This window comes from Anabrus simplex, chromosome 3 (genome assembly GCF_040414725.1).
Source record: "Anabrus simplex isolate iqAnaSimp1 chromosome 3, ASM4041472v1, whole genome shotgun sequence".
Lineage (NCBI taxonomy): Eukaryota > Metazoa > Arthropoda > Insecta > Orthoptera > Tettigoniidae > Anabrus > Anabrus simplex.
Genome location: NC_090267.1, coordinates 268,266,737 through 268,282,882, shown reverse-complemented (window position 1 = coordinate 268,282,882; position 16,146 = coordinate 268,266,737).

Below are 16,146 nucleotides of genomic sequence, written 5' to 3'. Positions count from 1 at the left end.
TTGAATATATGGTACACTTTTATGAGAAGATTTAGCTAACTCCTAAATATCATATTACAATTATCACCCGAATGGGCAATTGTTTTTTCTGTAAGATCAAACTTTTTGAGTGATGTTTTCATATAACCTGCAATAGTTTGTGCAATCTCATTTGCCTTGCTTTGGAAGTCTAAGAGTTTAGACTTTATTTCCTCATTTTTCCGATCAAAGTACTGAATCAGGATAGGAAATAACTTTACTGCTAGGTGATTCCTAAGCATCAGGAGCCACACCACAAAACAATATGCTTTTCATTGTGGTCAACACTATTTGCACTGCTTAAGGAGACCACACTGAATTCACAATTGCTTCCGATTTCGTGTGGGCACCTGAGATTTTCTTCGCAATTTTAAAATCTAGGAATATTTTCTTCATAAGAGCAGTAATACAATCTGTTGACTTGTAGCTGTTATGCTGCTTCACACGACAGAAAGCCAGGGTTTCTTCTGTTGCATGAATATCGCCGCTGACTTCTGGTTGTATGAAGAAACTCGTTTTTGTTGATGGCATTTTTTCACCTCTAATACACTTTTTGTGGTTTGTAGTTTGAACATGATCCTTTGTTTTTGACCAAAAAAAGCATATCTGCATTACAAACAGTGCACTTGGCTTCATATACATTCCATCCATTTCCAAAACATCCAAACCCTTTCTTCATTTTGTCTGTAAATTTGCATTTACGATTAGGCATGTTTACAAATACACTTCAGTACAAACTATGAAAATGTAACAAGATTGCAGGTTTCAAACCACAGTTTACAACAATTCCAAGCAATAACAAACGGTTATGAATTTACGATATGCTAGTCCATGGCCAATTCGATACGCAATGTTTCACATGCTCCTACTCAGCATCGATAGAGTCAGCCGTGGCTAGTCAGAAGTCGTAAAGAGTGCCTGGTGATACACTCAACTGAGATCGATAGGCCACTGTTGTCACCTTTTTGTACTTTGTTACTATATCTAGTACTTTATGAACATTTTTAGTACGTTAGTATCTTTTACGGAAATCTAGTACCTTTTAGAGAGCCATTACATTAATCAAAATCAAATGTACCAACACCATATTGTTAATGGATTCTGAGCTTTCAAATGGTTCACGCCATCTTCTGACGATACACAAGTACAGTTTATTTAGCAAGTGACCGCTTCCCACTTGAACAGTCATGTGATATTTTATCACTAGGGCCCGGATTTATATGCACTAAAAAACTCCAAATATATGCATACACATATGCACTAAATATGTTTGTTTGTTTTTTTTGCTATGGGCTTTACGTCGCACCGACACAGATAGGTCTTATGGCGACGATGGGATAGGAAAGGCCTAGGAGTTGGAAGGAAACGGCCGTGGCCTTAATTAAGGTACAGCCCCAGCATTTGCCTGGTGTGAAAATGGGAAACCACGGAAAACCATTTTCAGGGCTGCCGATAGTGGGATTCGAACCTACTATCTCCCGGATGCAAGCTCACAGCCACGCGCCTCTACACGCACGGCCAACTCGCCCGGTACTAAATATGTTGAAAATATGCATGATAAATTAAACAAAATACACTTACCTACAAATTGTTTAATTTTAACTCAGTGTTAAATTGATAAACATGTTTCATTCCTTGCAAAATGATGCAAAGCAGTAGGTTATCAACAGTTTTTCAATGCTTTCAGGGGTCAGTGTTATCGAACACAATTAATTTATTAAAGTTAAAAACTTTTTTATTACCACCTATTCAATACAAAAATAATGCACTCAATTATTTATAAAATATTCATGAGGTACATTGGTTAATAGGACATGTTTCGTTCGTCTTTGCGAACATCATCAGCTATAAATACACGAAGCTTAAGGTCAGGGCCCTGAGTTTATTTAAATGGTTAAAAATGTCGTTATATTAAAAGAATGGTTGTAATAAAAGTGGTTATATAGTATTAAAATAGACTGTAACATATTATACAGATTAACATCAAAGATTTTTCATAAAGTACAATGAATATTAATAATCTGAAAAGTAAAAACAATCATAAAGGTTGTTAAAATAGAAAAGATGTAATAGTAGACATTAAAAAGAACTTTGATGTTTGAAGTGTGGATTAATTGTAGAGTTGTTGGGTATAAACTTGAAGTTTGAAATCCGTTAGACCGGTAAAAATATTTGTTAGCGATGACAGCGTGAATAGGACAAGGCAGGCCACTTGTTATTGCCTCTAGTGAATTGTGTTGAATTGAGACAGATAATATTGTAGGCATTAAAATACGTCCATATGTGATGCGTGGATAATGTTGAAAGCATGAACTTGAAAATTATTTTTAAATCATAAACGCGGCTTCAGGGAAAGACACCGGAGACGAAAAGAAAGTTAAATCTTACGCCGGGATCCCCGAAGCCGCGTTTGTGATTTAAAAATAATTTTCTAGTTCATGCTTTCAACATTATCCACGCGTCACATATGGACGTATTTTAATGCCTACAATATTATGTGTCTCAATTTAACACAATTCACTAGAGGCAATAACAAGTGGCCTGCCTTGTCCTATTCACGCTGTCATCGCTAACAAATATTTTCACCGGTCTAACGGATTTCAAACTTCAAGTTTGTACCCAACAACTCTACAATTAATCCACGCTTCAAACATCGAAGTTCTTTTTAATGTCTACTATTACATCTTTTCTATTTTAACAACCTTTATGACTGTTTTTACTTTTCAGATTATTAATATTCATTGTACTTTATGAAAAATCTTTGATGTTAATCTGTATAATATGTTACAGTCTATTTTAATACTATATAACCACTTTTATTACAACTATTCTTTTAATATAACGACATTTTTAACCATTTAAATAAACTCATGGCCCTGACCTTAAGCTTTGTGTATTTATAGCTGATGATGTTCGCAAAGACGAACGAAACATGTCTTATTAACCAATGTACCTCATGAATCTATATATATAAAATAGCTTGTCCTGACTGACTGACTGACTGACTGACTGACTGACTGACTGACTGACTGACTGATTCATCATCGCCGAGCCAAAACTACTGGACATAATGAAATGAAATTTTGGGGATACATTCATATTAAGATGTAGGTGCTCGCTAAGAGAGGATTTTTGGATATTCCGTCGCTAAGGGGGTGAAATTTTAAAATGAGTGAATCTATATCTCAAAACTTTAAAAGTTTACAAATGTAAAAATTGGTATTTAGAATCTTCTTTAAAAATAGGGAAATACGTATTTTTTTGTTTTCAGAAAATCCCAATAGGAGGGGTGAAAAAGGGTGAAAAATGGGTTGAATGCCTTTAATCAGGATACCGGTACTTATATATCAGAAACTGAAGATATTACAGACCTGAAAATTGGTACTTTTGATCTCTTTTAAAAATAAAGAAACACGTATTTTTTTGTTTTTGGAAAATCCAATTAATAGGAGTGTGAAAAGGGGGGTGAATTTTTAAAATCAATGTATCTATATCTCAAAACTTTGAAAATTTACAGATGTAAAGATTGGTATTTAGAATCTTCATTAAAAATAAAGAAACACGTATTATTTTGTTTTCGGAAAATCCCAATAGGAAAAGTGGAAAGGGGTGAAAAATTGGTTGAATGCATTTAATGAGGATACTTATATCTCAGAAACTGAATATATTACAGACCTGAAAAATTGGTGTTTTGGATCTCCTTTAAAAATAAAGAAATACGTATTTTTTGTTTTTGTAAAATCCAATTAATGGGGGGGGGGGGTGAGAGGGGGTGAATTTTTAAAATGAGTGTATCTATATCACAAAATTTTTAAAGTTTATAGATGTAAAAAATTAGTATTTAGAATCTCCTTTAAAAATAAAGAAACAAGTATATTTTTGTTTTCGGAAAATTCCAATAGGAAGGGTGGAAAAGGGTGAAAATGTGTTGAATGCCTTTAATGAGGCTAATTATATTTCAGAACCTGTAGATATTACAGACCTGAAAGTTGGTATTTGGGATCTACTTTAAAATAATAAAGAAACAGGTATTTTTCGTTTTTGGAAAATCCAAATAATGGGGGGTGAAAAGGGGAGTGAATTTTTAAAATGAGTGTATCTACATCCTAAAATTTTAAACGTTTACAGATGTGAAAATTGGTATTTTGAATCTCCTTTAAAAATAAAGAAACATATATTTTTTGTTTTCGGAAAATCCCAATAGGAGGGGTGTAAAAGGGTGAATAATGGGTTGAATGTCTTTAATGAGGATACATATATCTCAGAAACTGAAGATATTACAGAACTGAAAATTTGTAAATGGGATTTCCTTTAAAAATAAAGAAACACGAATTTTTGGTTTTTGGAAAATCCAATTTATGGCAGTTAAACAGGAGTGACATATTTGGGTGAATTTTTTGAAAGACAGTATCTACAGAATATCTGAGAAACGTAGAATGTTACAGACATAAAAAGTGATATTTGGAATCTCCTGTAAATGTAAAGAAACATAGGCGATTTGTTTTTGGAAACTCCTCTTAAGGGGAACTAAAAAGGGGGTTAAATTTTAAAATGAGAAATTATACAGTATATCTCAAGAAACATAACATGTGACAGAAGTGAAAAATGGTATTTTTATCTCTATAAAAATAAGGAAACGTGTATTTTTAGTTTTCGGATATAGCATTTGGGTGGAGGAGGGGGGGGGGGGTAAAAGTGACTGAAAATGGTGTTGAATTCTTTTAATTAGGCTACTGTTATCTCAAAATTGAAGATGTTACAGACGAGAAATTTGATGTTTGGAATCTGCTTTAAAAGTAAAGAAGCACGAATTCTCGGAAAATCCAATGAATGGGGAGGGGGGAGGTGAAAGAATTTAAAAATTAATAGAATTAATTGTATGAGAATACTTACATCTATTAAAAACTAAAGTTGTTAGGGCCTACAGACGTGAAAATTGGTATTTGGATCTCCTTTAAAGACAAAGAAAAGCCCGTTTTTTGGGGGGATCATCGTGGGAAGCGTGAGTGAAAAGGAGTTGAATTCCTTTCATGAGGACACATAAATCAAAAACTGAAGGAGTTACAGTCATGATAATTGGTATTTAGAAGATCCTTTACTATTAAAGAAACAAGTATTTTTTGCCGGAAAATTCACTTTAGGGGGGGGGGGGGAGGAGTGTGAAAGTGAAAAAAGTGAATTACTTTAATCTGAAAACTGAAGGTAATAGACGTAAACAATGGTGTTTGGAATCTCCTTTAAACATAAAGAAACACGCCTTCTTTTAGTTTTTTTGGTGGGGGGGGATTAAATAACGTTAACGGCGGTGGGGTGTAAAAGGAGTTGAGACCAATTGATTTTACTGTTCATAATGTATTTATAAGGAGCCTCCGTTGCTCAGGCGGCAGCGCGGCGGCCTCTCACAGCTGGGTTCCGTTGTTCAAATCCCGGTCTCTCCATGTGACATTCGTGCTGGACAAAACGGAGGTGGGACAGGTTTTTCTCTGGATACTCCGGTTTTCCCTGTCATCATTCATTCCAGCAACACTGTCCAATATAATTTCATTTCATTTGTCATCCATTAATCATTGCCCCAGAGGAGTGCGACAGGTTTCGGCTGCCGGCACAATTCCTATTGTCGCCGCTAGATGGGGGCTTTATTCATTCCATTCCTGACCCTGTTGAATGACTGGAAACAGGCTGTAGATTTTCGATGTACTTATTCTGATCATAAACCGATCATTTTTAATCTTTCCTTGGTTCGTTTTCAAGAGCCATCTTTCCCTTCGGAGAACGTTCCTACATTACAGTACCTTCTCCTGGCATAAATATATAAATTTAAACACATTTGAAATAAACGATAGGAATGAGATTGACCGTCAAATTGTTCACCTCTATAATAAGGTCAATAATGCACGGAAGTACGTCATTCGTATGGCCAGAAATCCCCCACCCTGAAGATGGTTTTCCGTGGTTTCCCATTTTCACATCAGGCAAAGGCTGGGGCTGTACCTTAATTAAGGCCACGGCCGCTTCCTTCCAACTCCTAGGCCATTCCTATCCCATCGTCACCATAAGACCTATCTGTGTCGGTGCGACGTAAAGCCCCTAGAAAAAAAAAAAAAAAAAAAAAAAAAAAAGAAATCCCCCACACTTGCCTACGCGCGACAATGGTGCTGGTCACATTCTCAACAATGACAATGGCAGCAGATGTAATATACCGCCAAGTAGTGGTCTTGCATCTTGCTCTTGGGTCCAGAACATCTATAATAATAATAATAATAATAATAATAATAATAATGTTCTGGACCGTCGTCAAATGTGCGGACCGCGCTGGAAACGGGTCCTGGACGGGTAATGACTAAGAATGCAGTCCGGCTGCGGGTTCAGAACCGCGAAGGCACCCAAGACGACACCATGCCGGATCTCCTGAAGGATTTGATCCATATTAAAAATGCTTATAGGGAACGATGGCAAAGATTTAGGGATGCAACTGACCGGGCGGAATACCTGGACCTAGCCCGGGAAGTACGAAATCGATTGCTGGAAAGAAAGATTGAAAAATGGAGGGAGACTTGCCGTAATCTATTAGGAAACGAGTCAGATCGCGAATTTTGGCGGATTCTCGCAGAAAACGAGTCAGATTGTGAATTTCGGCGGATTATATATCTAAAACAATAAGCATTCAATTATAAATTTCAGTATAATACCGTAGCGAAGCACGGGTACCTTGCTAGTATTTTATAAATAATTGAGTGCATTATTTTTGTATTGAATAGGTGGTAATAAAACAGTTATTAACTTTAATACATTATCTTCAATACGGTCTAATTATGAGATTTATCATATGTAGAATTAATTTATCCGCTGAAAATGAACATTCTGCGTCGACGGATGTAATTGGGCAATACTTATACTGTACATTGGCACTGACAGCTCAGAACATTCTTCTGGCAAGGACTGCCTGATTCCATGTATGTAGTTGCTTATGGTATGAACTGAATCTTCTTCAGTCCTGGGTTTGAGTCCAACACCACACTGAGTTTCCTTTTAACTTTTTTTCTAGTTTCACCAGGGACAACATTTAAAGAACTAATGGTGTTTTGAATTAACTGAAGGGATTCACGTAGGGGTGCACCACGAGCTTCTAGGCCCTTAATCGCCTTTGAAAGTGACGAATAATGCATATGGATGAAACTGATTTCCTTATATACAGTTTCAGATTCAAATGTGCACTTTGCTTCATGAACATACACAGTATGACTATTATCAATACTTTTAACGTACTACAGCTTTCACTTGATTAAAGTACTCCTGATAGAACGATACTGCGGATAACCAAGTTCCTCCCCCTGTAGGTGGGGGCGGTAGAATAATACCCACGGTATCACCTGCCTGTCGTAAGAGGCGACTAAAAGGGGCCCCAGGGCCTCTGAACTTTGGAGCGTGGGTTGGCGACCACGAGGTCCTCAGCTGAGTCCTGGCATTGCTTGCACTTACTTGTGCCAGGCTCCTCGCTTTCATTTATCCTATCCGACCTCCCTTGGTCAACTCTTGTTCTTTTCAGACCCCAACGGTATTACGTATGGAGGCCTAGGGAGTCTTTCATTTTCACACCCTTTGAGGCCCTTGTCTTCCTTTGGCCGATACGTTCATTTTTTGTTATATAGAAGATGGTTGCCTAGTTGTACTTCCTCTTAAAACAATAATCACCACCACCACCACTAACCAAGTTCCCTTTCTTGTAGAACAGGTTCCAGTGGAAGAGAAACCTGAGGCAGATGTGTTTTATACAACTGTACACAAGGCGGTGGTTTTAGGAACAGTTTTTTCCACTGGAAATTATTTGGTTGACAGATGGATCTCTTCAGCAATATGATGCAATCCATGGGTCAAACATGTGACACAGATGATATCTGGAAAAAAGATACTCGAGAGACTGACCAGCTTTCAACATATACAAAATTGCATCTGTGATCAAAAGGTGCACTTTGTAACAATCACTCTCCAATTCACTACGCCACAGAAGCTGCAGGGAATTGTTAACAAATCTTGTAACTGTAACGTGGTTGGATTTTTCTATCACTTTGCATGAAAGTAAATGAGGTTTGCTGGGTTCTTCTGGGCATAATTTGGCCACTCTAAAGTTGTAATGTATCGACAACACGAATTGGTTGTTTCATCTACTGATATCCAGACACAGTTCCCTCCTACGTCAGACCATGTCAAATCCATGGCAGAAGCGTGCAGTGAAAGAAACTAGTTCTTGCTAAGGGTGGATTCATCTGGTAACCTTTTGATTAGCACAGTACTTTTAAAGAAATGAGTGTAGATGTGGATTATTCAATTTGTGCAGTGAAACGTTGCTGCATGCAAAAGCTTTACAATATCAGCAGAAAATGTACCAACTTCACACCGTGTTTTCATGTCAGTTGTAGCTGTTGCATATTCTTACTCCATTCTTTTGTTCTGAAATGTGAAGTTGTTCTCGAATGCTGTTCAATTTGAATTTTTAAAATAATATTTTACACTCTTTCAGGACAACCCTATGGGAATCAACATCTGTATCATTTTACACTCTCGTTGCACATTTGACAGTACACTACATCACCGTCACATTTATAGTCACTATTGCCTGACATCCACCGTATAATTAAAAATGACCTAGAGCTCTTTATCTTCAGGCATTTATTACAGCTTAATTTGGTAAAACAGCAGTAGATGAAGAATATGTTAGGAGATGATCACACTTGTTTAAGCAAACCTTGGGAGGCTACTGTAAGCAGAAAGGAATGTCAGAAAGAAGGAAATAGCTGTTGTGAAAGGGGTCATTATCCATCTCCTGCTTGTATTGCAACAATGAAAGCACTTTCCATGATAAGGCAAGGCTTCTCGGGTTGCCAAGGGATGTATAATACATAGAGTTAATTAGATTTTTCATCAATCACACATAAAAGAAAAATGTATCTCTATATGCCATAAGGAAAATCTTGTCAACAAGGAAAATCTTTATAATGTATGGCACCATAATTTATAAAATTGCTCAGATAAGATTATCAGTAACTCAAAATCTTTATCGCGAATGTTCTGAAAAATGAATATGAAATTCGTCTTCTATGCTTTTACATACATACATACATACATACATACATACATACATACATACATATCTTTATTACCCACCCTAGAATACACCATCGGCTTTACAGGTAATAAAGACAGACAGAGCGAAACCCAAAAACAAAATAACAAACAAACACTAGGCACTACATCTCTCCTAAAACTACTTAGCTAAATTATTTACCTCTAAATCTACTCAGTGTCCTCCCACACGCACGCGGATAGCCGGCAAACGTGCAGAAAGCACCGCACTACAAATTACCCTATTTCCCTATTCCCCTATTCCTACCAACCACCTAGAAAAAAATATATATAGTAGACCGGTCTCTGCGTCAGCCCTGGTATGGAATACATGCCCACCAACCCGTTGATCGCAGGGACCAGCCTCGCTACGTGAGAACTGATCTTATTTCTCACCTACACCTGCTGACAATGTATTCCTTACCTACCATGTGTGCCAAGCCAGCTTGGCGGAAACCCGACCCATCACATGGCTTGTCACACACTTCCGCTATATACGTCACACCTTCTCTATTCATTGTCAGCTCACTACCTTCCCTCTTCTTTTTCTTTTCTTGCCGTGCAGACATGCTAAGCCTAGCTTCTTTGGGTTGGGTCAAGCCCCCAACCCCTCCCTCTTCCCTTGATACGCCACCTTCTCCTCTCTCGCACTATTCCTGCCCACTACATCTCACCTTCTTGCACTTAAGACTTAAACATCAACAATTTTTTTTTCACTTACACACAAACAGACAGTTTCCATTCCAAGTCCATCAGTTCACTCAGTCTTCACAATCTACAACACCACACTTGCCTCAAACTGTTAAACTTAATTTTTATACTTCCAACATTTTCTCCTTAACTACAGTCCCCCTTAATCTATCTAAATTACTATTACACACACCATCTTTATCCTCCCTCCTCACACAAATACTTTTTTTTACACCTCATATACACACAAACAAATAGTACTCCATTCCAAGTTCATTAGTTCGCTCAGCCATCTCACTACTTTTTTTTTTCATTTTTTTTTACCTAAGCTTCATTACTACCATCCACGGTAAACTTAAACTATAGAACAGCTTCTTAAATTTACACTACCCTCAAGCCAACTCAACCTCCCCTATTCTCAACTCTTACCTAATTTTCTCAGTCTTTCCCTTGTTACCAACTCTTCTCTTATACACCTCTGCTCTCATATTCCAGAAGTCATTAATCTATCACCTCCTCCCCTCCTACTACTTCCCTATCTACTTCCCAACACCCTGCCCCAGGCGGATCACCTTTTCCACAGGGCAAGGTGCTCACCCCCTTTCCCCTAACACTACAGCCCCCTTTTCTGATATCATCCCCTTCCCGCATCTGCTCAGGGCGGATATCCATTCCTCTGAGCAGAATGCCCTCCCCCTTCCTCCCTCGGCAAGAACCACATTATCTGCACATCCCCTGTTACTCCCTCAATTTCTTTATAAATATAGCTCTGGCCACATTTAAGAATTTCGCTATATTCGTTCCTTTCTCCCACTCTCTACATAACCAAGATGTCATCTTATAACTTTCCCCTATCAAATCCAGCTCCTTCTTACTCAGTAGTTTAATCTTTATCTCCACCAAAGCTCGGCATTGATTAAAAATATGCAGATCCTCCCACATCCCTCCACATAACACACATCTATCACTATTCTCACTGCCTACCCATCCCCTGTTCCTCGGCACCCCCAAAACCCACCAATACAGACCTCTCTTATCCCTTCTACCCTCAAACTCCGTTTTCGGGTTTATTACTTCCACCAATTTATTTAATACTGATAAAGAGACTCTCTCTCTACATTCCCCTATTAAGCTCTGTCTTTCAATATCTAGTAGTCTTCCCTTTATCCTTTCCCATACCCATTTATTCCTACCACCCCCCCAGGCCTCTCCATATTCCCCCAAACCAACCTGTTGTAACCATTTTTTGCACTTATTCACCCAGTAACCTTCATTCGTCATACCTTTCTGAAACTTAAACGTTTCTTGTACTAATGCCCCGCCCTTCCCTTCCTCCAATCTAATCCAATACTTAAACACCCTCTTAGCTATTTCAACCTCTATCGATTCTTTACAGACTAATCTGGCACCGGCATTGGCTGTACAGTTCGGTAGGTCCATCATAATCTTGCTAAATTTTGCCACCACCTGGTTTAGTTCACCCCTGCCCTCCTCCATTCCCCATACTTCGACCCCAAATAGCATTTTGCCCATTACCAGTGATTTGAACACCGTTTTCTGAATTTTGTATTTAACATTTGGGAATTTCTTCTCTAAAACCCCCACTACCGCAAGAGCTCCTCTACCTTTGAATTTTGCGTTCCTACACTGATTTTTCCAAGAACCATTCTTACTAATTATTACACCTAGATATTCCATTTTTACTCCTGGTCTAATATTTTCCTGGTCTAGCCTCCAAACTTCCTTATTCTTTCTTCCACCCCTTTTCCTACATACCATTATCTGAGTCTTCCTTGCATTTACTTTGAGAGACCACTTCCTAGTATACTCAACTACCTTGTCCAACCCTTTTTGCAATCCCCTTTCCGTCAAAGCCAAAATCAATAGGTCATCCGCAAATAACAACCCCGGAACCTCCATTTTTCCTATCCAAGGGCACTGCCAAGCCTCTCCACCATGACCCTCTAAAATATTATTTATAAATAATATAAATAATATCGGGGATAGTTTACACCCCTGTCTCACCCCACTCTTAGATTCAAAACACTTACTCAACCTTCCATCCTGCAATTTAATCATCACAAACACTTCCTCATAAATTGTCTGTATTGCCACCCTCATTTTTTTTGACATTCCAACCTCTCTTAGTCTCAAAAATAGCGCCTCCCTACTGACCGTATCGAAGGCTTTTTCTAAATCAATCGCTGCTACATATAATTTACGCCCTGCAATCCTCACATACTTTGTAATCAAAGTGTCCAGAATCCAAACATTATCGACTGTGTACCTTCCTTTCCTAAATCCATTTTGGAACTCAGATATCCTACCGTACTGTTCCGCCCATCTTGTTATCCTATTCGCCAAAACCCCTGTGTACACCTTCGACAACGAGTCTAGGAGTGTAATTCCTCTATAGTTGTTAGGATCGCTCCTAGCTCCTTTATTTTTATAAATAGGGCATAATACCCCCTTCCTCCATTCTCTAGGAAATTTCCCCTTTTCCAGCAACCTATTAAAGAACTTCACGATCCCCCTCAACATCGATTCATTTGCCCCAACCTCCTTCCATACACTATTGGGAATATCGTTCACACCTCCTGCAGCCTTGGGTCTAGCATTTTTTAATACTCTAATTACCTCCTGACTTGTTATCTCCCCATCCAAAATTGTAATGCCTACCTCCAATTCACTTCCTATATATGACTTGTCTAATTCTCTACCCAATTTCCCCTCCCCTTCTAAAAGCCTTTTAAAATGCCTAAGCCATTCGTTTTCTCCTATTTTATCCCCCTTCCCCACCGGTTTCGTTCTTCTGATCTTGTTTATTACCTCCCATATCCTCTCAAATTTCTTCTCTCTACAATATCTATTTATTTTATTAGCTTCTGCCTCCTTCCATCCTCTTTTCTTCTCATTCAATATCTCCTTATATTCCCTTCTCAATTTACAATATTCCTTCCTCTTTTCTTGCTCACCTTCCTTCCTAAACTCCGCTAGGGCTCTCATTACAACCTCACGTTTCCTCCTGCATTCTTCATCAAACCATCCATTCATTTTATTCTTTTTTTTCTCTACCCTCCTCCTTACTTTCTTTCCTACCCTCCATACAGGGAGTTCTATTAATTTTACCACGCTATCCATGTCGTTCTCTTCTACCGCCCTTTCAATTCCTACCCTTAATATATCTCCCTCCTCTTTCAAATGTCGTCCCAATTTCTCTTTAGTATTGTCATCCCATAGATACTTCCATCCACCATTCCTATATCTCTCCCTACTTTCCTCCATCTTTCCCTTCTCATCCGCAACCAAAGTTCTCAATTTTATTTTGATAGGCATATGTTCCGTTAACCCACATTCTAACACCTCAAAACTTATTATTCTCCTTAACGCTATCTCTGAGCTTATTCCTATATCCACTGCACTTCCTCCATTTGTTGTAATATACGTCAACTCTCCCACACTATCCCCCTTCATCCATCCATTTAAAATAAATAAATGTTCTATAGCACACAGCTGTAATAACCTTTCTCCATAACTATTTACAACATTATCCTTACTCTTCCTTTGCAGTTCCCCTTCTACTTTTACTTCTTTCCCGTACACCGGTACCCTATTGCTCACTCTCGCATTCCAATCCCCCAATAAGATCATCCCATCTTCTACATATATCCCTTTAATTGTATTTATTTCTTCAATCAATTCGTCAAAAAAATATTTATTAGCATAAACTGAATCGCTCGGATGGTTATACAGCAGTGCCAGACAAATTGCTTCCGTTGCCCCCTTCCCCATTTTTACTCTCAGCCACACTACCCCTTCTACCCCAGTCTGTAACGTCTCCACCCATTCCGCTACCTCATTTCTTATTAAAACTACTATGCCCCCTGGATTTCGGCCTCTCTTCCCTATTTTTTTTCTTAACACGTTAACTACTCTATAACCGTCCCATGTAATTTCAACCCCTTTCCCTAACCACGTCTCTACTAGCGCAATTATCTCAAAATCTTTCACTAGATCCACAATTTCCCTATTTCCTAACTTCCCCATCAATCCCTCAATATTCAACACCCCTATCGCCATCTCTAGTTATTTATTTCCTCCCCCTCCCTCTCTATCCTGCGTTTCACCACTTCCCCCCTTACTTCTCGTAATTCTTCCTTTTGGCTCCACCACGTCACTCTCCCCTTCCTTCCCTTTCTTCTCCCCCCCAATCCTCCCCTTTTCCGTGCCAGAGCCTTTTTTCCCACCCCATAGATCTTTTAAACTTAACGATCTCGCCTTATTCAACGCCTGTTTTCTCTCCAGGTTTCTTTCTGCATTTCTCTTATTCGGGGAGGTTGAGTCACTACCCTGACTGCTTTCCCTTCCCGTCACCTCTTCACTACCTGTATCCACTTCACTTCGGACTAGTGTCCTACTTGTTGATTCACTCCTTCCTGGGTTGTTCTGACTCACCAAGGACTCTGCTGTCTCCGCCACCTGACCGCTGACACCGCAGTCCCGTCTTCTCTCTTCCTTCTCCATACTGATGTCGCCCTGCTCTCGATTTCTGCAACTCATTTCCTCCTCACATTTCTCCATCCTCAGCAGTTCCTCCTGAGTCCACGATCGCGACCAATTTCTGCCTGAAGTTACCAGACACCTCCCCACAATCTTGGTTCGCAATCCCTGAGCTCTAGCCCGCCAAATATGCCGCTTATAGACATCCAACCGCAACCTGTCTTCTTTCTCTGTCTCAGCTTTCAAATAAATGTTCGATCCTTTTAGATTTCCAGCATTCCTAAGAAGTATATCTGCCATCAGGGTTGAAATTAGCCTTAACTTCACCGGCCTATGACCCTTGTTTCTTCCTACTCTATATATATCATCTATATCAACTTCAGAAAAGTTTATCTTCATTTTGTTCGAAACTATGTCCACCACTTTCAATACTAATTCCACTTTTGATTCTGTTCCTTCCTCAGGTACACCATACACAAACACATTTTTTCTTGCTGATTCGCTCCTCGCTAACCTCACTTCTCTCTTCATTGCTGTCAATTCCTCTTCCAGTACCACCACCTTCTTTTTCAAGCTTCCCAACTCATCTTCTATCTCCACTACCTTACCATTTAGCCCACCAATTTCTTCTTTTATAAAATTTTTTAAGTCCTTCATCTCCTGCTTTTGGTTTGCCTGGTGTTCCTGCATCATTTCCTTTATTTCATCTCCTTTACTCGCTTCCTTCACCACTCTCTTGATCTCTTCAAGTTCCTCCCATCCGAACGGTCCCTGGTTTGGCCCCGGGTTCATTTCTATACCTCCTACCACCAGCATTGTCGCAATCACCGCCGCACACAACATCATCTCCAACCGTCCTTTATAACCACTAATTTCTCTCCCTCTCTCAGGTCCACCTTCCTTCCAACTCCCTCTTGCACCATGCCATCTTCCAATTCTCATCCTGTATTGCTGTAGCGTTATTCCCATATTGCGCACCTCGTCTTACTCACACGTCTGGACTTCCCGATGTCTCGCTCGTGACTGATCTCTATATGCACTAACATTCAAAATATGCATTTGCATACATGGATATACATTTTTTTTAATCCGGGCCCTATTTATCACATACTGAATATCCTGCTCGGAGGAGCCCCCGGATAAAAAAATTTCATGCCAGTGCAGTTAGCTGCATCCTGCATCAGGTTAGTTACATCCAGATCCATTTTGAGTCGCTGGATTGTAGTGTGGATGATAGTATTACTTTGTAATTTTATTGGTGATTAATGCTATATGTAAATTATAATGCTGTGTCATATTGCATAAGTAATTAGTACAATTAAAGTGATCTTAATTCACATATATCAGAATGGACAAAACACAGGCATCACAGGTTACTAAGTTACAGGGCAGTAGTGCAACTGAACATAGGGTTATTGGGGGAAGAAGTGTTGATATTTTGATTCCTGGCAATGAGTGTTGATACAGTATTTTGATTCCTGACAAAGTGCTAGTTATTCATTCTCAGAAACAAATTTGCCCAGCTCAGCAAAAAACAAAACAACAAACAAACAAAATGTTAATGATACATGGTTGGAAGAACCATTGTTGAAATCTTGCATTTGGCCTAGTGATAATAAAAATACTCACCTTACTGTAAATATAGCAATATCAGTATTAACGGTAGCAAGAGCCTTATGCTTAGGCATGGTAAGCAAATATTGTAAGCACAAAGCGAATGTACAAAATACAATCACCACATCTAGCATAACAACCATTTTGCCAATGGCATCTTCTCCTTCTTAGAAAATAAAGTTACTGAAGCAGAATTATGGATGA